We start from the raw sequence: 23443 nt of genomic DNA, 5'->3' as shown, positions 1-23443 counted from the left end.
AATAAATAAATAAAAATAAAAAATAGAGATCGGTCGAATATGTGTTCTATAAATTGCTTCTTTAATGAGTGGGCCACATTTCCTTAAGATTTGTCTCTTCCTGATATCCTATTTTCCTGCTATTTTTCTTATGTTTTCATTCCATTACAGGTCAATCCAGATGGTTGCTCCTAAATATTTTTACGGTCATGGCTACCGTCAGTGTTTTGTAACCAATAGTGTAATAGAATATTAGTGTGCCCCTTCACCGATTTGTATGCAGTACATTACATTAGCTTACATCCAGTGTCAACTGCATGCCTCTGCACCAGTTGTCGATACTCGATATATAAGATCCTGATAAATTATCACATAACTTACAAAACAGATGTGTTGTATTTAATAGTGTTCTGTTTGTCTACCGAGGCATTAAGAAGACACGAAAGTTTTCTGGTGGACAACCACAACCACGAACAAGGAAAGATTATAAAGTCTGTCCATAGTTTTAATTATTTACCTGTGAACTATGTGAAGATTGCTAAGAGAGACTCCCACAAATATGAAGTAAGTACTGTACACAAGTGTTGAGCTCTAGCTGGAGAAACGTATTTTTCTCAGTGCAGGACATTATTCCTTCAGTCCTGTCAAATATACGAGGGATGGAACTTTAATAGTGGCAGCTATTTATTTACAACTCGTGCAAAATAGATGCGTGTTTCAAAGTTTTATTGAGCTTCAAAGTACTTACCAACATTGTGTATAACCCGTTACTAGGGAAGTGGAAGTCTTAGGATACTCTTAGCAGTGGCAGTTGTGTTAACAGTTCGAGCTGCGCGGGCTATTTCCCGACGAATTTGTAGCAGTTATAAAGTGAATACCGTGGAGTGTTTCCATCAGTTTAAAATTGTTCAAATGGCTCTGAGCACTATGGGACTTAACTTCTGAGGTCATCAGTCCCCTAGAACTTAGAACTACTTAAACCTAACTAACCCAAGGGTATCACACACATCCATGCCCGAGGCAGGATTCGAACCTGCGACAGTAGCGGTCGCCCGCTTCCAGACTGTAGCGCCTAGAACCGCTCTCCCACCCCGGCCGGCTTTCCTTTAGTTTAGAAATCGAGTTAAACTCACAAGGGCTTAAGACGGGGCAGTGCAGTAGATGGTATAGCACTTAGCAGCCCCATCAGTCAAACAAATCAGCAACAGCTTGCACTGTACGTGCTTGAGCATTGTCCTGCAAATTGATGGTCAGGTCCTGCAGAAAGTGTCATTACTTCTGTCTCTAAGCTGGTCGTAGATTGTATTCCAAAAATTAACAGCATAGAGACAGAAGTGATACACTTTCTGCAGGACCTGGCCATCAATTTGCAGGACAATGAACAAGCACGTACAGTGCAAGCTGTTACTGATTTGTTTGACTGATGGAGCTGCCAAGTGCTATACAACCTACTGCTCTCCCCTGACGTACGCCCTCGTAAAGGAGTTTTGCTATTTGGGGAGTAAAATAACTGATGATGGTCGAAGTAGAGAGGATATAAAATGTAGGCTGGAAATGGCGAGGAAAGCGTTTCTGAAGAAGATAAATTTGTTAACATCGAGTATTGATTTAAGTGTCAGGAAGTCGTTTCTGAAAGTATTTTTATGGAGTGTAGCCATGTATGGAAATGAAAGATGGACGATAAATAGCTTAGACAAGAAGAGATGTGGTGCTAGAGAAGAATGCTGAAGATTAGATGGGTAGATCACTCACTAATGAGGAGGAATGAACAGAATTGGGGAGAAGAGGAGTTTGTGGCACAAATTGACTAGAAGAAGGGATCGGTTGGTAGGACATTTTCTGAGGCATCAAGGGATCACCAATTTAGTACTGGATGGCAGCGTGGAGGGTAAAAATCGTAGAGGGAAACCAAGAGATGAATATACTAAGCAGATTCAGAAGCATGTAGGTAATGGGAGAGGAAGAAGCTTGCACAGGATGGATTAGCATGGAGAGCTGCATCAAACCAGTCTCAGGACTGAAGACCACAACAACAAGTTCAACTCGATTTCTAAACTTCACGGCATTCGCTTGAGAGCTGCTACAAATTCGTAGGAAAACAGACCGTGCCGCTCGAACTGTCAACACAACTGGCACTGCTAAGAGTATTCTACGACTTCCACATCGCTGGCAACGGGTTATACACAATGCTGGTGACTACTTTAAAAGTCAGTAAAACTTTGAAATACGTATTTATTTTGTACGAGATGTAAATAAATAGTTGCCACTATGAAAGTTCCAACCCTCGTAGATATTAAAAAATTAGGATTGATTCCCACAAACGGTGTTCTTGCACAGATGTTAAGAAGAAAGAACCAATGTCTCAGCTATTCTCTATTACAGACATAGTTATTTGTATGAAAAAAGGAACAGGCCAAAGTAAAAAGTTGAAAAACAAGAAACAGGGGTATGCAGTGAAATCAATTGCAACCAAAACAGAATATGAATCGAAGAAAAGAGCAGACCATTGCAAATATGCAAGGAAGGCTTACAAACTACTTTAAACTCTACGTATGGAAAAATCTGGGTACAACAATTGAATGTAAGATACACTCCTGGAAATTGAAATACGAACACCGTGAATTCATTGTCCCAGGAAGAGGAAACTTTATTAACACATTCCTGGGGTCAGATACATCACATGATCACACTGACAGAACCACAGGCACATAGACACAGGCAACAGAGCATGCACAATGTCGGCACTAGTACAGTGTATATCCACCTTTCGCAGCAATGCAGGCTGCTATTCTCCCATGGAGACGATCGTAGAGATGCTGGATGTAGTCCTGTGGGACGGCTTGCCATGCCATTTCCACCTGGCGCCTCAGTTGGACCAGCGTTCGTGCTGGACGTGCAGACCGCGTGAGACGACGCTTCATCCAGTCCCAAACATGCTCAATGGGGGACAGATCCGGAGATCTTGCTGGCCAGGGTAGTTGACTTACACCTTCTAGAGCACGTTGGGTGGCACGGGATACATGCGGACGTGCATTGTCCTGTTGGAACAGCACGTTCCCTTGCCGGTCTAGGAATGGTAGAACGATGGGTTCGATGACGGTTTGGATGTACCGTGCACTATTCAGTGTCCCCTCGACGATCACCAGAGGTGTACGGCCAGTGTAGGAGATCGCTCCCCACACCATGATGCCGGGTGTTGGCCCTGTGTGCCTCGGTCGTATGCAGTCCTGATTGTGGCGCTCACCTGCACGGCGCCAAACCATACGACCATCATTGGGACCAAGGCAGAAGCGACTCTCATCGCTGAAGACGACACGTCTCCATTCGTCCCTCCATTCACGCCTGTCGCGACACCACTGGAGGCGGGCTGCACGATGTTGGGGCGTGAGCGGAAGACGGCCTAACGGTGTGCGGGACCGTAGCCCAGCTTCATGGAGACGGTTGCCAATGGTCCTCGCCGATACCCCAGGAGCAACAGTGTCCCTAATTTGCTGGGAAGTGGCGGTGCGGTCCCCTACGGCACTGCGTAGGATCCTACGGTCTTGGCGGGCATCCGTGCGTCGCTGCGGTCTGGTCCCAGGTCGACTGGCACGTGCACCTTCCGCCGACCACTAGCGACAACATCGATGTACTGTGGAGACCTCACGCCCCACGGTTGAGCAATTCGGCGGTACGTCCACCCGGCCTCCCGCATGCCCACTATACGCCCTCGCTCAAAGTCCGTCAACTGCACATACGGTTCACGTCCACGCTGTCGCGGCATGCTACCAGTGTTAAAGACTGCGATGGAGCTCCGTATGCCACGGCAAAGTGGCTGACACTGACGGCGGCGGTGCACAAATGCTGCGCAGCTATCGCCATTCGACGGCCAACACCGCGGTTCCTGGTGTGTCCGCTGTGCCGTGCGTGTGATCATTGCTTGTACAGCCCTCTCGCAGTGTTTGGAGCAAGTATGGTGGGTGTGACACACCGGTGTCAATGTGTTCTTTTTTCCATTTCCAGGAGTGTATTTGCATTTACTGTAAATAGCGATTGAGAGTAATCATACCTTGGAGATTAGTCCCTAAGTGGGCGTTTTGGCGTGTAGAGTAACGCTATGTATGTTGTTGTTGTTGCGGTCTTCAGTCCAGAGACTGGTTTGATGCACCTCTCCATGCTACTCTATCCTGTGCTAGCTTCTTCATCTTCCAGTACCTAATGCAACCTACATCCTTCTGAATCTGCTTAGTGTATTCATCTCTTGGTCTCCCTCTACGATTTTTACCCTCCACGCAGCCCTCCAATACCAAATTGGTGATCCCTTGATGCCTCAGAACATGTCCTACCAACCGATCCCTTCTTCTGGGAAAGTTGTGCCACAAACTTCTCCCCAATCCTATTCAATACTTCCTCATTAGTTTTGTGATCTACCCATCTAATCTTCAGCATTCTTCTGTAGCACCACATTTCGAAAGCTTCTATTCTCTTCTTGTTCAAACTAATTATCGTCCATGTTTCACTTCCATACATGGCTACACTCCATACAAATACTTTCAAAAATGACTTCCTGACACTTAAATCTATACTCGATGTTAACAAATTTCTTTTCTTCAGAAACGCTTTCCTTGCCATCGCCAGTCTACATGTTATATCCTCTCTACTTCGACCATCATCAGTTATTTTGCTCCCCAAATAGCAAAACTCTTTTACTACTTTAAGTGTCTTATTTCTTAATCTAATACCCTCAACATCACCCTACTTAATTCGACTACATTCCATTATCCTCGTTTTGCTTTTGTTGATGTTCATCTTATACCCTCCTTTCAAGACATTGTCCATTCCGTTCAACAGCTCTTCCGAATTCTTTGCTGTCTCTGACAGAATTACAATGTCATCGGCGAACCTCAAAGTTTTTATTTCTTCTCCGAGGATTTTAATAGCTAATCCGTATTTTTCTTTTGTTTCCTTTACTGCTTTCTCAATATACAGATTGAATAACATCGGGGTGAGGCTACAACCCTGCCTTACTCCCTTCCCGACCACAGCCTCCCTTTCATACCCCTCGACTCTTACAACTGCCATCTGGTTTCTGTATAAATTGTATATAACCTTTCGCTCCCTGTATTTTACCCCTGCCACCTTCAGAATTTGAAAGAGAGTATTCCAGTCAACATTGTCAAAAGCTTTCTCTAAGTCTACAAATGCTAGAAAAGTAGGTTTGCCTTTCCATAATCTTTCTTCTAAGATAAGTCGTAGGGTCAGTATTGCCTCACGTGTTCCAGTGTTTCTACGGAATCCAAACTGATCTTCCCTGAGGTCAGCTTCTACTAGTTTTTCCATTCGTGTGTAAAGAATTCGTGTTCATATTTTGCAGATGTGGCTAATTAAACTGATTGTTCGGTAATTTTCACATCTGTCAACACCTGCTTTCTTTGGGATTGGAATTATTATATTCTTCTTGAAGTCTGAGGGTATTTCGCCTGTTTCATACATCTTGCTCACCAGATGGTAGAGTTTTGTCAGGACTGGCTCTCCAGAGGCCGTCAGTAGTTCCAATGGAATTTTGTCTACTCCGGGGGCCTTGTTTCGACTCAGGTCTTTCAGTGCTCTGTCAAACTCTTCACGCAATATCATATCTCTCATTTCATCTTCATGTACATCCTCTTCCATTTCCATAATATTATCCTCAAGTGCATCGCCCTTGTATAGACCCTCTACATACTCCTTCCACCTTTCTGCTTTCCCTTCTTTGCTTAGAACTGGGTTTCCATCTGAGCTCTTGATGATCATACAAGTGGTTCTCTTATCTCCAAAGGTCTGTTTAATTTTCCTGTAGGCAGTATCTATCTTACCCCTAGTGAGATAAGCCTCTACATCCTTACATTTGTCATCTAGCCATCCCTGCTTAGCCATTTTGCACTTCCTGTCGATCTCATTTTTGAGACGTTTGTAATCCTTTTGCCTGCTCCATTTACCTCATTTTTATATTTTCTCCTTTCATCAATTAAATTCAATATTTCTTCTGTTGCCCAAGGATTTCTACTAGCCCTCGTCTTTTTACCTACTTGATCCTCTGCTGCCTTCACTACTTCATCCCTCAAAGCTACCCATTCTTCTTCTACTGCATTTCTTTCCCCCATTCCTGTCAATTGTTCCCTTATGCTCTCCCTGAAACTCTGTACAACCTCTGGTTCTTTCAGTTTATCCAGGTCCCATCTCCTTTATTTCCCACATTTTTGCAGTTTCTTCAGTTTTAATCTACAGGTCATAACCAATAGATTGTGGTCATAGTCCACATCTGCCCCTGGAAATGTCTTACAACTTAAAACCTGGTTCCTAAATCTCTGTGTTACCATTATATAATCTATCTGATATCTTTTAGTATCTCCAGGGTTCTTCCATGTATACAACCTTCTTTCATGATTCTTAAACCAAGTGTTAGCTATGATTAAGTTGTGCTCTGTGCAAAATTCTACTAGGCGGCTTCCTCTTTCATTTCTTAGCCCCAATCCATATTCACCTACTATGTTTCCTTCTCTCCCTTTTCCTACACTCGAATTATAGTCACCCATGACTATTAAATTTTCGTCTCCCTTCACTATCTGAATAATTTCTTTTATTTCATCATACATTTCTTCAATTTCTTCGTCATCTGCAGAGCTAGTTGGCATATAAACTTGTACTACTGTAGTAGGTGCGGGCTTCGTATCTATCGTGGCCACAATAATGCGTTCACTATGCTGTTTGTAGTAGCTTACCCGCATTCCTATTTTCCTATTCATTATTAAACCGACTCCTGCATTACCCCTATTTGATTTTGTGTTTATAACCCTGTAGTCACCTGACCAGAAGTCTTGTTCCTCCTGCCACCGAACTTCACTAATTCCCACTATATCTAACTTTAACCTATCCATTTCCCTTTTTAAATTTTCTAACCTACCTGCCCGATTAAGGGATCTGACATTCCACGCTCCGATCCGTAGAACACCATTTTTCTTTCTCCTGATAACGACATCATCTTGAGTAGTCCCCGCCCGTAGATCCGAATGGGGGACTATTTTACCTCCGGAATATTTTACCCAAAAGGACGCCATCGTCATTTAATCATACAGTAAAGCTGCATGCCCTCGGGTAAAATTACGGCTGTAGTTTCCCCTTGCTTTCAGCCGTTCGCAGTACCAGCACAGCAAAACCGTTTTGGTTATTGTTACAAGGCCAGATCAGTCAATCATCCAGACTGTTGCTCTTGCAACTACTGAAAAGGCTGCTGCCCCTCTTCAGGAACCACACGTTTGTCTGGCCTCTCAACAGATACCCCTCCGTTGTGGTTGCACCTACGGTACGGCTATCTGTATCGCTGAGGCACGCAAGCCTCCCCACCAACGGCAAGGTCCATGGTTCATGGGGGGGACGCTATGTATACAAAACATGTATGCATGTTACTTGTCGCAATACGGAAGTAGATCTCTGATCGTGAATGAAAAATATCACACTGCATCCAAGAATAAAACATAAGATTTCTAGTATAAAACACGCATGTAGCGCTACTATTGTAACTTAATTTTTCTGTAGCTATAGTATAATACGAATGGCTCATATATTGCCACTACTGGAGCAGCAGGTGACAATATGCATACAATGGTAAGCGCTAGCATCTCACGGCGAGCTAGGGAAGGGGAAGAGGTCGTTGTCTGCCGTAAGCTAGTTCGTGTCTCTCAGTCAGTTGGAACGCTCTGGAGCGCAGCCCGGACGTGCCATTCGGGGAGTTACAATGCGGCACTAGTGTAGTCGGGTTGGAACAGCAGTGAGGTCTGCGTCGTCAAAGCTCGCACGACCATTGCCACCATGCATCACGTGAGCCGGGCCACGGTCTTGGTGGATCGTCGGTCGGTCGTTCTACCAGACGACGCGTTTTGGCTCGCCGATCGTTCATGAGTCGGTTGCGTGTTTGTGCATCGACTCCCGATTTGTCTTCTACATCTACATCTACATACATACTCCGCAATTCAACATACGATGCGTGGCTGAGGGTACCTCGTACCACAACTAGCATCTTCTCTCCCTGTTCCACTCCGAAACAGAACGAGGAAAAAATGACTGTACGAGCCCTAATCTCTCTTATCTTATCTTTGTGGTCTTTCCGCGAAACGTAAGTTGGCGGAAGTAAAATTGTACTACTGTCAGCCTCAAGTGCTGGTTTTCTAAATTTCCTCAGTAGCGATTCACGAAAAGAACGCCTCCTTTCCTCTGGAGACTCCCACCCGTGTTCCTGAAGCATTTCCGTAACACTCGCGTGATGATCAAATCTACCAGTAACAAATCTAGCAGCCCGCCTCTGAATTGCTTCTATGTCCTCCCTCAATCCGACCTGATAGGGATCCCAAACGCTCGAGCAGTACTCAAGGATAGGTCGTATTAGTGTTTTATGAGCGGTCTCCTTTATAGATGAACCGCATCTTCCCAAAATTCTACCACTGAACCAAAGAACTCGCCTTCCCCACAACTGCCATTACATGCTTGTCCCACTTCATATCGCTCTGCAATGTTACGCCCAAATATTTAATCGACGTGACTGTGTCAAGCGCTACACTACTAATGGAGTATTCAAACATTACGAGATTATTTTTCCTATTCATCTGCATTAATTTACATTTATCTATATTCAGAGTCAGCTGCCATTCCTTACACCAATCACAAATTCTGTCCAAGTCATCTTGTATCCTCTTACAGTCACTCAACGACGACACCTTCCCGTACACCACAGCATCATCGGCAAACAGCTGCACATTGCTATCCACCCTATCCAAAAGATCATTTATGTAGATAGAAAATAACAGCGGAACTACCACACTTCCCTGGGACACTCCAGATGATACCCTCACCTCCCATGAACACTCACCGTCGAGGACAACGTACTGGGTTCTTCGTGAGTCCTTAGTTATTGTTGGGTACCATTCAGGTATTCGTGTATGTTGTGTGTGTAGATGGCGTTATTTACTGACGACTATTTTAGATGTTGTCGGCATTCTGAGGGTAGCCGGTCGGTTGCTATGGAAATGTCGTGTGGCTAGGGCCTCCCGTCGGGTAGACCGTTCGCCTTGTGCAGGTCTTTCGATTTGACGCCACTTCGGCGACCTGCGCGTCGATGGGGATGAAATGATGATGATTAGGACAACACAACACCCAGTCCCCGAGCGGAGAAAATCTCCAACCCAGCCGGGAATCGAACCCGGGCCCTTAGGATTGACAGTGTGTCACGCTGACCACTCAGCTACCGGGGGGCGGAGGGTCGGTTGCTGCAAACCAGAGAAGTTGTCTGCGTGCGCTGCAGTCGGCTGGGTCCGCTGGCGGTCCCTGAACAGTGTCGAAGCGTGTGTGGAGCTGTCCAATCGCTACGAGCTCCGTGGTTCACCGACCCAGGACGTCAAGTTGGGTGGTGTTTAAAGTACCCAAGCCACGCCCATTCATGTTGTGTGGTTCGTTTCGGTGGTTCGCTGTTGGGGAGGTATCCCTGTGAGCAACAGCGAGTTTTTGTATTGCTGAAATTTTGCCGCCATGCGGTGGCATTAATTATATTGTTTGACTACAATTTAAGTTCACCAGCAGCATTTTCTTCCTTGTGGCCTTTAGTGTTCCGGTTACCTGCCCTGGCGACTAACGTTATTACAGGAAGTGTCCTTTCCTCACCTGTCCAACAAAAATGGTTCATATGGCTCTGAGCACTATGGGACTTAACTGCTGAGGTCATCCGTCCCTTAGAACTTAGAACTACTTAAACCTAACTAACCTAAGGACATCACACACATCCATGCCCGAGGCAGGATTCGAACCTGCGACCGTAGCAGTCTCGCGGTTCCAAACTGTAGCCGGCGCTGTCCAACACGGTCTATAGTTTTGACACCTTAATATATACACATATTTGATTGTGGATAATCACGCCCGTAACATTTTGTGTTTGAATTCTCATGTACCGATTGATGGCAAGCAAGTTATTTGTCGGTCGGTCCGTGGCTGTCTCTTGGTTGCGTTCCGACGGATCAAGTGTAGTTGGGCTCACCACCTGTATGACGGCCTTTGTAGCCGAGCGGTTCTAGGCGCTTCAGTCCGGAACAGCGCGACTGCTACGGTCGCAGGCTCGAATCCTGCCTCGCGCATGGATGTGTGTGATGTCCTTAGGTTAGTTAGGTTTAAGTAGTTCTAAGTTCTAGGGGACTGATGACCTCAGAAGTTAAGTCCAATAGTGCTCACAGCCATTTGAACGATCACCACCTGTCTCACGTAAGTGAACGAGGGCAGGTCAATACCCTGGAGACTTGTGAGTGCTGTTGTCTTTACTGTCTTTCTCACCGATGTTTAATTGTCTGTTTGTAATCTATCTTAGCCAAAGATTTAAAACAATATTCTTGCTTTTGCTGTGTTTTATGTAAGTAAGTTTGAATTCTGTCAAGTGGATATTTGCTGAAAGGTTATTGCCATTGCGTTGTCTTTTGTTTTAGTGCAGTTTCAGCTACATAAAACTTAAGGCTTTTGGTTATATTTTTTAATTTTGGAATTTAATTGTGGGCCTTCAGCCTTGGAACCTTATTCTTAAAATTACCTTTCTTGCTTAAACATTGCGGCATTCTGCCTTTGATAGATTATGGTAATTTATTTTTAAAATCTTGAAAATTTTATTGTCGGCCTTCAGCAGTTTCTGTTGCATCTTGTTTATTTTTGTCTGTCCAGCCTTGCCTTGAGGCTTTCTGCCTAGTTGTGATTTCTATATATTTTAATTATTTTGTTTTTTATTTTAAGATTTCTCGTTTGGAGGCCTTCAGCCGTGAAAGAATTGCATTTTGAAACTTGTAGTTGTAAAAGTTCGGCTATAGCCCGCTTTGGTTGTAAATGTGTAATAAATTATAATAAATTACAATTTTAAGGTGAAACTGACCCCAACCTTATTTGGCCCTTTCCACAATCCTAATCCCTTGTTCTGACCAGCGGGTTTAGCGGGAGTAACAACTTCTAATTCGAAGCTAAACTTTTAAACTGAAGTTTGTCAGTGAGCTTCTGTGGTTAGATTTCGTTCTCTTCATTGCAGAAGAAAGTTACTCAGACAGATATGTTCGTCCAAGCGTCGTCATAATCGTAGCTGCAATCTAGTGAGGGTGTGGAAATTCATTTTGAAGAAAACTTTTATACGGATCTACAAGGCTTATTTTGTTGCGAAATTTAGCACTCAGCTGCTTGTCATATTGCAGATTTATAATTTTTAATTGTAATTATGTATCCTGCACTGACGTGTTATAAATTGGTATTTCTGTGTCTGACCTTCGCTCTGAAGTTCCTGAGGCGGCCATAATGCTGCTTCCCATCTGTTTTAAAAGAGCTGCTCTCCACTTCGAGCACTTCGCCATTAAGTATGTAAGCTTACGTTTAAAATTACGCTGAACTTAACATAATTATTGTCAGTCCTTTGAAGACAGCGACCTGTTTGCACCTGCCCAGCACTATGTAATAACGTCTGGCAGTTGCATTTTACCGCGAGCTCTCGCTACTCAAGCGGCAAGCGAGTGTGACCTCTCGTAATAAAAAAAAAATGGCTCTGAGCACTATGGGACTCAACATCTTAGGTCATAAGTCCCCTAGAACTTAGAACTACTTAAACCTAACTAACCTAACGACATCACACACACCCATGCCCGAGGCAGGATTCGAACCTGCGACCGTAGCAGCCCCGCGCTTTCGGACTGCAGCGCCAGAACCGCACGGCCACCGCGGCCGGCAGCTCGTAATCGCCTAGCCGCCACCTGTGCAGGCCGGGTTACATGATATTGCTGACATGAAGAGCATGCACAGTGATTTAACATTAGGTAACAATCTTATTACTCTTGTGAAATTTCGTCAGACACCTCTTTCTGATTAAATAGCGTATTATTAAGATGTGATTAATAACTCTAATACGGTGCTAGGCATTTATCATACTGACAAGAGGTGTTTTGCGTTCCGTCCTGCTGTGTGTCCACTGACATTACAAGAATACCGTAAGATGCATCTAGAAAATGCAAAGCAGTTTGCCAAGTTTTTAAAAACTATGGAATTATTGTATTTAATGGTCATTTGTTTTGGTGAAATTACATGACAACTACGTGGAAATCGACTACACAGACTCCAATACTATTTACGATTGGCTAGCCACCTTTCCGAATTTATAAACTGGCCTGACTACAGAAGAAGATAGTATAAGCTACGATTTATAGCCACACTGTTTGACCCTACAAAAAGAAACATTAATAGAGTTAAAAGACATACAGATACACATCCTGTAACTGACTGAAGTGGAATCAAACACTGGAGCTTTACAATCTATAGCCTAGCACTTCCTAGCACAGCTGTCTGCTCTGCTGTGATTAGGAGCTATTAACAGCCGCATATCACTGTAATTTCTAAGGCAGCACTGCAGAACTAATGTAGATTTGCCCCGGCAGCTTTCCGGGATTGATGGCCAGGGTATTGGAACGTGAATCTGGTGCATGTTTCATCCGGTATGTGGTGCGGAAGTAACTGTCGCCTGAGTGGGGAGGGTTTCTGCATAGGCTTTTAGCCTGTGGTGGTAATAAGTCTTGAGGCAGGCTGCGGTAACAGCCTCACGTCTGAGCAATGACAGACAATGCGAAGACATTCCTACCTGCATGAGGGTGAGAGACACAGTTGCTTATTGCAATACACAAGTAAATAATGGAAGTGCACTCCACCACATATGGTAATGTTACATAAAGGTATTACGCATCTGATTTTCGATTTAGTCAACTAAAGCGTTGTATGGGAGAAGCTTTAAGGAGCTTATGTAGAATGTAATCTATTGTAAATCGTATAGGGACTGTAAGTGTGGATTAGGTAGTGTCATTATCTAATGAATAATCACAGTACGTCACCAATCACTTAAATGAGTCGTATGTGATAATAATCATAAAAAATGTTGCGAATGCGTGGGTGTGCTGGTAAGTAATGCCTTCGAATTCTGTATGTGAAAACTCTTAAAGATTTTAAAATAAAATAAGAACGTTCTTAACATTCCATGATTTCATTCTTCATATCAGCGTATTTGCAGCCTTCTGCCAGTTGAAGCCTCCGAATTATAGCTTATAGCACGGCGGTATGTGAAATCGATGTTAGGCATGAGAAACAGGATGCTGTTATAGAGTTGCGAATTTGAAGAGTTTGTCCAGACATGGCACACCCTCTCTTCCAGTGTGTCAACGCCAGACCGCACACAAGTGCTGCGGCATCTGGAACAATCCAACGCTCTGGGTTCGCTGTCATCCGTTATCCGGCATACAGTACCGAATTGGCCTCATCCAATTTTCATCTGTTTCCAGAACTCAAAGAACGTTTTCGAGGACTTCACTTTTGTAGTGATGAAGCGCTGCAAGCAGACGTGATACTGTGGCTCCATCAGCAAAGTAACACAATCTACAGTGACAGTTTCAACAAACTGGTTCGTAGTTGCGAGAAATGTGTTGTCGCTTAGTGGACTGTGTTGAGGAACATTTATGTTAACATGAAGAATAAAGATGTAGAATGTCAATGACGCTTGTTTCATTTAAAAACTTTAAGAATTTTCACATAAAATACTCTGAGGCATTACTTTACAGTCCGACCTTGTACACTGGGATTTTGTAGTACGTACTGCTTTATTGCTCAGCGATGCACTAAATTTACTGCCTAAGTAGATGTTTTGGGATGGAGAGTAGCACAATGTGTGCAAAACAATGCAGTCTGCTTTTCGTAATACACAAAGGCTGGTCGCAGTCGTGATCAGAAGAAGAAAGCAGTGCTGGCAGACTGTAGTAAACTGTAAAACATCAAAGACTGGTACAGATACTTGGAGTTGACATTGGATGTAAATAAACGTAAAATATTTTGCGAATGTAGGAGAAGAAATCCGGTTACTGATCTATTACGCTGGAAACAGTGACTAACGTAAAATACCTAGGAGGAAGCATCTGGAGAGTTCTAAAGCGGCACGGCTACATAAATAGACAGTAGGAAAAGCAGGTACCAGGTGCTGCGTAACGCTTTTGCTCCAAAGTGCAAAGTTTAGAATAATTCGCCTTTTCAATAACTCAGTTCGACCACCGTCGGATTTCAATTACTAGTATGTTAGCTACAACCAAGGTTATGACGTAAATTATTGAAATATTGCCTTTTTAAACTTGCAGCTACGTTCTATCACGATGAGAGAGGACTCTAAAAAGAAATTGCATTCACTTGTTCTTATAAAAATGACAATTTTTATGGTAATCAGTCAAAGATGTTATATATCGCAGAAATGTGCACTAAACTCATTTATCTCAGACTGCGTTAGCTTTTTCAATAAAATGAAGAATGCAGCACACTATTCTGCCAATTGTTTGGAATGACGTGTATGCACAGCATATGAAATACCATTAAACTTTCTTTTGAAAGTAAAATTGCATTTTCCACTCTCGAAGCAAGTGCACAGTGACATCTGAACACATTTATATCTGTTGTGGCACATAAGAAAATATGGATGACTTGACCAGTAGACGTCGACAGACAAACTGACTCAACTACATGACTACATTTCCGTTAGGGTCATAAGGATTTTCATTTCTTTCGCTTAATTGCAATTTTTTGCTTGTTTATTTGCAACATGCTCCAATACAATTTTTGTAATGTTACCTGTATGTGTCGTGTGTGTGTGGTGGGCGGGGGGCGGGGAGGGACGGATGAAGTGTAATGTGTGATGAGAGAAGGGAGAAGAGAAACGCACCAAGGGGCTGCCAAGCCAAACGTCCCCCTCCGAAGGACGGATCACCGTCAACAGTGTCAGTTGCACTGCACTGCATTTTCCACTCTCGAAGCAAGTTGCACTGACACTGACTCCATGAGACACTGCAGCGGGATTCTGGATTTAAGGTAGGAGATTAACGCAAACACTGTTGATCAGATACCACCACCTATCCTCTTCTTGCTGGTCAAATACTGGCAGTGAAAATTTTTCCACCAACCGGAATTTAATTACAATTGCACCAATTAGTATTCAACGGAAACACCGGTTAGCAACAGTCGATGACAGAATATTCGTCGTTTCAGGATTGGCAAAGGGCAGATACAGCATCTCCGACCGCAACGAAGACTCCTCCATCGGCGTCCTGCATCTCTCTTGATCTCAACATGCAAAGAAGGAAACAAACATTCATCTAATATGCAATTCCAATAAGACAAAAAATGGGTATAAAATCATAAATCATCTGACCTAACACACGTTAACTGTAATTACTTCAGCTTCTCACCTGCATTCGCTGGGGGAGGTACGAACATCGGTGTGACACCGTCCAATATTCTGTTACACCAGACAGGCTGAGAGGAAATCTATTGTATCGACGAAAGAAATGGTTTACTAAACTATTGAGAAATATATGTTGCATGATTGGTTGTGGCTGGTCTGCGAAATATCCCCATAAATATAAAAGATTCAGAGGAAACCGACGAAAGCTCTATGAGACTGCTAGGATCACATCAGGTTGGTATACCCTATTCGAAAAAATGCTACAGAAAAGCTCATGGAATCCCTAGAAAAAAGACGATGTGTCTCTCTCGAAACGTTGTCGGGTAAATTTAAAGAAACTGCTTTCAATGAAGACTCTGATGCTATTGTGCCAACATCTGACATAGCTATCATAAGATAAGATAAAGGAGCTATAAAGATTATCAGTTTTTTATTCGATCAATGCGAGTACGTGTTCAGATCTTCTTAAACCTGTATGGGTGCAAGAATCGGCGTTAATTATACGAGATGTTGTTGGTTTTCTGTGTCTCATGAAGCGATGCTTGCATTTGAATTTTGAAATCGTAAAGCCTTGGAAATTTCATATTCAGTGGAAAATATTAAGTTGCAGAGAATGTTACTCAAAGTGTATCTCAAAGTGAATCAATCTTTAGACCCTTAATACAACATGTTGGTATCATCAACAAATCTTTTGTAAAACATCACTTTATCTAATATTTCTGGATTATTACCAAAGTTGTGTTTTAAAATAGTTCATGAAAATATATATGCCATGGTTCCTGCTAATGATTTCCCTATCACCTGCCGATCTTTTCAAGAACGTATTTTTCCACTAAAACAAAAATAATTAAAAGGCAACGTGTTTTCCAATAATATGATACACTCAAGAACTTCACATTGATTCATTATTTTATGTTTGGATAAATTTTCTTTTATAGTTTCATCGGTTTCAACTACAAGAACATTGGTATTTAAGCTCTTATTATTACATTTTCCTGCATGTCAATTTGAAATATCTGTTGGACTAGTGGGCAACTATTTTTAATATTGAAATTCTATTCATAAATGTAAAAATCTTTAAGGATGTGATTACATTTTTTATCTAATTTGTACAAATGGCAGGATCCATTATTTACTATGAGCCATACATTACCCTGTCTGTGAAACTTCAATTGTAATCTCAATTTAAGAAGCTGTGGTTTTATAACTATATGTTTGCTTTTATCTTCAGGTAAAAGTAAAGCATTATTTTCCTCCACAAATTCCTTGAGTTTATTCCGAAATTTTGGTGTTGAGTCTTTCAGCACATCAACAATGTCGTTTTTATTTAAAAAATTATCATTTTAGAGATATAGTCTTCCTCACTAACTGTAAAGAGAGTATTCACTTTCTCAGCTCTGACAACTATTCATCACCTTTATTTAAGTTTGCATTAATACTGTTAATAATCCATAACTCATTATTTACAATTCTGACATCTGCTGTTGTATGTTTTATATGGGTATTGTTTAATGTAGTCTTGAGTGCATAAAAATATTTTTACTCATAATTGTACTGGTTACAAACTGCAGTGCATCATCTTCGGCCATACTGTGTGACAATACGTTATATTCTAAACCTTTGTCCAATAGTGCATTTTTTGAGTGAGTGAAATGTATATCTGCAAGGTTTCCTACTCTCAGGAAAATTTCGCTTTTCTTATGTACACTGTTGGGTGGAACGCATTTTTGATGTTTAACTAAATTCGTTCTTTTCTTTGGATGACTTTCAACAATTTTCTCACACAAGTAAGCTATTCTTTCACCTGTATGCAATAACACTGCAGCAAAGATTTAAGGTGATAAGTGATTATCTAACTGCAGATGTTAGTCATATATTTCCATACTTAAATTATCTTTAGAAATGTGTGTATTCTCTGTCTGGTTTTATCCACATCTGCTTATTCCTCTCCTGTACAAACGAGTTGACATAAGAGTTAGCGCCAGTAGTCTGTGGAATGACAGTTAGTGCTAAACATTGTTTATTAAACATAATTCATGTATTTAATTTCGTAATTTTCGATCGTATTCCTATGAACGATTTCTGTTGCCTGACTACATGACTAGGCATTCCACTGGTAGTTTTTGTAAATATATTGGGCCTAGCAGTGAACACAATGAATAGTAATAAGATACTTATAGAACAGTCTTGATCGCATAAAAACACTTTTGTTCATAACTGGACTGGTCACAACCTGACGTGCAACATCTTTAGACCATACTCTGTAATACAGGGTGCCAGATAATAGAGCGAAACGTGTAATGCAATAAATACTGAGTTAAAAATAAATATGATGTTAGTTCTTTAGAGACCATGACATAGAACAGGCACTACGTATATCACCAACTCATATCGACTGCTGAACAAGTAGTGGTGTCACAGAGTTAAATAGCAGATGTCCCACCCCTTGCATGTTACCCTACATAATCTTCGATCAACAGGATACAACTTATGCAACACATGTCAGACAGCATGAATACAAGCCTTAATACAACACTGGGTGTTATTGTAAGTTACAGTATATATAAATAACAATCTGTATGTTATACAGTTAAAATTTTATGTAGTATAATGCAATAAAGTTTACCTGAGCAACCAGTGACATCATTTAACGATTCAGTGGAGTGCGCTCCATAGGATTTTACATACACCAGAAATGTGCTGTAGGGTGTCACTGATTGTCTAGCAACATGGACAAATTACCGATAGTGATGCCGTCATCTCGCTGCTGTACTGCATTCGATTCGGTCTTGTATGGTCTTTATTTTGCGTTGGTTGTAAGCGATCCCCTGGGCAAATAAGATGTAACTTTGCATTACATTTTATGAATATACAGTTGCTACAGCTAGCAGCAAACAATTACTTAAACACAACATAATACAAATGAACACCCTTATGGATCTACTGAAGATAATCTCAAAAGTCTGATGCTAAATACACTATAAGAAACTTAAATTTTCATACAGCACAGAAATATGGCCCAATATTAATCAGTGAACAACTTGTACTGACTATCAAGTATTTCAGTATATATTTTTGTATATTAAGCTACCACCTATACATTTTAGCCCCAATAGGCTACTGGAAACATCTTCAAACAGCTGTTTTGGATTAAATTCAAAATACTGACTACACAGCATTACGTATATATTATTAAGATGCCAATATTACTGAAATGCCGGACAATCGTTATCTGTCTGCACTGTAAACGTTCATTGCACATTTCTGACATCTTCGGAGATGCTATTTTCGACTGTTTCATGATGATTTGAAATTGAGTCTCGGCTCGAAACTAGTCATACAGTGAATAAAAGATAAAATTTTTTAACTCGGACTGGGTTTTCGTTCTACTGATTAACAGAAGTTGCTGACTGAAGTTATTCCAGCATGCACTGAGGTTTGTCAATGATTACATAGGTTTTCCACAGTGCATAATACACCATGCAATGTTAATGCTCAGCCCTGATTATTTTTACTTCTTTTTTTTCAATTGCTCCATAGCATAGGCAGATTATATGACGTTTTGAGAAAGAAAGTTCAAGACTAGCTGCTGGCTAGCTAGCTACAACAGCTGGTTTGGCTTTATTGACATTCTCAAGTAACCTGTGAATACAACATTGGTGAGACTATCCACAAATGTGATGATTTTTCATGTGAATAATTATACATTGGGCTTATACATTGGTACATATGTCTAGTTTGGTTTTATGTCCCTAATGCATCTACAGTAAGCAGTCATTTCCTAATTTGTAGTGATATATGAAAATTATAAATGTATGGAATACGTTTTGACACTCATTTGATAGTTAATTTACTATACATTCAGTTTGATATCTATCTGACAGTTCATATACTATGATATTTGTTTACAAGGGTTAATTAGCCAAGCAACGGTAATGTAGTATTTCAATGATTGAATTTTGTTGTGAATTATGTCTTCGGTCTGAGAATGTTTTGTTGTCCATAAATACATCTCTTTTTATGTTTTCCAGATAACATTTGTGTGCAAAGCCTGTCCAGTACCTCGAGTGCACAGTCTCTTGTGTACATACAACTATATATCTTTAATTCTTCAAGTACATCTATTATGGGACCTTTCAATATTCTGTGTAGTATTTGTAACGCAGCTTCAATATTCTCATCTGGGTGATAATGACTTTTTATATGTAAAAGGAAGCTAGATTGATTACTGTAGGTGTTATTGGTATGTTCTTTGAAACTGTTTCTGAACTTTCGTCCTGTATGTCCGCTATAGAAATTATTCCAGTTATCAGAAGTGATTTTGTGTATTCACAGTGGATGTAGTCCGAGAATTTTGGTCTTGAGTTTTACGAAATTATTATTGGTATGGAGGACCAGTGCATTTATTTTTTTTAATATTTGTCCTAGGTAAGTCGTAGTTATGTACATTTGTTAAACTGAGTTTTTTTTCTAGTTAGATGTATATTGCTGTGTATTGTATTGTGTTTGTGTATAATGTGTTTTTAATAAATTTTGTTTTTATGTCTGTGTCAAAATAATTTTTGTGGTTATGTAATGGAGCATTTCCAGTTATTTTTGTATTATTGGCTCAGGTGACTGTTAATATAAGGGAATTATGCAGGAATTTTATGAAAGAGAATCATTTGTTGGTTGTGGGTGGAGCTTGTAATAATCTTAATTGGGATGGGCAATATGATGTGCGTGGTGACCTGGTAAATGTAGCTACTCAAACTGGTTTCACAAATGTGCACTTTGTGGAGCTGTTTCAGTGTCATGATCGGTCTTATCTTAATACTGCTGTGTTGCTGTTAGGCATGTGAACATGTGGCCTAAGAACGCACTGATGACAGAGGCCATTGGTCACGTTGCAGTGGTGCCAGTTGAGCCTATCAAAGTATTGTGTTCCACTAGACATGGCTTGCACCTCAGAAGCTGTGGGAAGATAAGAATGGTAAAGCTTATAGGTTACAGTGTAGTGGGCGCTGGTGCGATCACTTGTGGGAAAATTTCTGTAGTAGTTAGTGTTAGAGCTGCACCTTTTTTACATTGAAGTCAGCTGATAGGTATCCTTGATTAAAGAAAGTCTGTCTAACAAAGGAACCACCTACAAAGATGGTCAAGTTACTAAGTAGTGAAGGAATTAGCATGTTTCATCAAAAAATAAGAGGTATTAGAGATAAAGTTAGTGAAGTGCTTCTAGATGTCGACTCTGACATTATTAGTATATCAGAGTGCCACTTAAATATTGTGGAAATTCAGAGGCTTCCTTTACCAGGAAACATATTACCTCGCTGTTTTTCAAGGAGTTCTTTGCAGAGTGGCAGAGTCGCCATGTACATAAAAAAACTGTATTCTATTTGAGTTCATAGATGTGTCAAAGCACTGCACAGAACATATAGTAGAATGTTAAGCTGGAGCATTGAATTTAGTGAAACTAAACTTCTAATTTTTGATATTTATAGGTCCTATGACTCTGACTTTAGAGAATTTATGTTCAAGCTACAGAGGGTTCTTGGTTCACCTTATAGAAAGTACCAAATTTAGTTGTATGTGGTGACACTTGTATTTTCTATGGGATTGTCCAAAAAAAAGGATGTTGGAAGACATTCTAAATTCATATGATCTGATGCAGATTATATTTTTTACAGCCAGGGTGCAGGGGAACAGTACTTGGTACTAGAGGATGTTGTGTGCAAGAATGGCACCGTTACAAAGTGTGCAGTTTACGACATAAGATAATGGCTCATATAACACTAACGCTAAATAACAATAAGACTAAGAAATTATAAACATCTGCTTGCTATGATAGTGTTAACATTATGTAACTTACGACAGGGAAAGCCTATCACCTTATCAGAGATCCCTGACCCTGAAGGTGGTATAGGTAATACAATAGAATGCAAATAAATTTCTATAATATATAGCGGATTTTCGCTGTCATATGCATGCAAAAGTCAAAGGAACCTCACCAACTTTATAGTTTGAAGGATTCGACAGCTACAGAAATAACGAATGCTGAGTACACTGTTGAATTATTGCTACATTTGGATTTAAATATTACAGAAAGAGAAGTTAAATGGTATGTAGTAATGAGAAAGAGCAAGCTGCATTTGAAAACCAGGAAGATGAAAGTTCTGGATGCATAAGCTGTATATTTTGAAGACTGTACTGATAATGGTACACATGTTAATGGCGAGAATATAGGGAAAATAACACAATAAAAGGAGACACATAAGGTAATCATATTATTTCTTCCCATTTTTCTATAAAATTTCAGACATTACTTAGAAATTATTACTAACTTAAAAGAGGGATTTTGTACATTAGGGGTGCCAAGAAAAAATAATTTTAAAAGAATTACGCAAGACAGTGATGGGAGCCAGAAAATATGTTGGTGTATGCACTGCCACCATTGGGACATGTGCAGGTAGTTTATTATCAGGCAGTGTATGCAGAATATAGATTTTACATAACTAAGATGGAAGCAACTTCATATGTGTGCAATTCTTAAATAAGGTTTGTAGTTATACATGGTTTTGTTATGCATAATGCATCATTCTCAGAGTATAGGTGTTCGTTTACATGCTGCCTCTGACATGTGGAGCAAATGGATACATCTTGTCTATTGCTGTTACTAACGACCTTACTACGTTGGTAACACTGGTTCTCATACGATGATGGAAGTTAAGCAACATTGTGCTTGGCTATTACTTGAATGGTAGGTGAGGTGGCGGGGGGATTTATATGTTAATACACATGTGCTGATGGCCACTTCCCAGGCCTCATGTCGAAATCATTCATTTCGCAGCAGACTGGTGCACCATCACTCATATTCATGTAGGGTAACTGTGCTCATAGTGAAAGGACCATGGTAATGATGAATGGTGGTGGCTATGAGAGGTGGCAAGGTGGCGCTGGAGGTCACTTAGGAATAAACCACTTGCACTACGCAAGACACCCCACCCCCTCCCTGTTCAAATAAAGATGTCATTCTTCTTGTCCAATCCCAGTGGTGGTCGTAACAGCATATACGGGCAACAGTAGCTTTTTTCACATTTCGTTGAACACTTTGTCTCACTCACCATTCTCCTTTGCTGGTGTTCGCCTCGCTTCTGCGAATTCTGCAGGGGCATTTCCGTCTCGCTCACAGCTAAGGCCAACTTGCTCTCATAGAGACTTCTTATTTAGCTGAACATGCAGTTCAGTATTGGAAATTGCAATCTGCATTAGTTAAGCGCTGGCAATCAGTGGTACTGATGCATACATCCACAGAAATGTAATGGTGTCAGACATACATTTGGTAGCCTGACAGTTACATCACAGCATGTCATAAATTATGCTAGTTAAGATAAGTATAGCTCAGAAAATCATCTGGCATACACATATTACAGTAATAGAAATAAGGGTGGTATAAATATAGAGGGATCTATGTTAAAATATTAGAATCATAACTTATGCTAATTTCAATAAATTCTGGCGGCTGTATCCTAACTGTGGCATATAAAATGTAACGATGACATAAATATATAGGGGCAAATATTTTTTTTGTACTGGGTTATAAATTATAGCAGTTAAGGTACAGTGAGTCAAAATCTATAGCCATTAAGATAAAGCAGCCATTTTGAGCCATAAATAATAACCATTAAGGTAAGGCTGGCATAATTATAGAGGCAGCCGTGTTTTGATAGTGAGTGACAAAGTAAACTACTAAAGATGAGTGTGGTTTGAATATAGAGGCTCTCTTTGGATTATAAATTAAGTTAATTAAGACAAGAATTAATACACAGATGGCTATTGTTTGGATTAGAAATTATAGTGATTAAGATTAGGTGGGACACAAATTAGTCCTAGATAAATACTGAATGATAACATAAGTGGACTAATGGGGTGCAGTTTGTTTATGTAGGGGTCATACATTATAGCCATTAAGGTAATAAATTAGGCCCTAAATATGTGTGGGAAATGTGGCAACCATTCAGGCTGGACTACTATATCCCAGTATTTAGGATAAAGCACATTTAAAATCCCACCATTTATGACTCATCCAGTTGAACAAGAATAGAGCAGGAGAGGGCATAAGGAGTGTGGAGGGGTCAGGTGTTGCTGACCTTGACTTTGGAAGAGATGTGACAGCAGTGCTGCCTGCTCTTGGACAGAGTTTGTTAAACT

The sequence above is a fragment of the Schistocerca gregaria genome, chromosome 5, assembly GCF_023897955.1.
Source record: "Schistocerca gregaria isolate iqSchGreg1 chromosome 5, iqSchGreg1.2, whole genome shotgun sequence".
Classification (NCBI taxonomy): Eukaryota; Metazoa; Arthropoda; class Insecta; order Orthoptera; family Acrididae; genus Schistocerca; species Schistocerca gregaria.
This window is presented reverse-complemented; position numbering follows the sequence as displayed.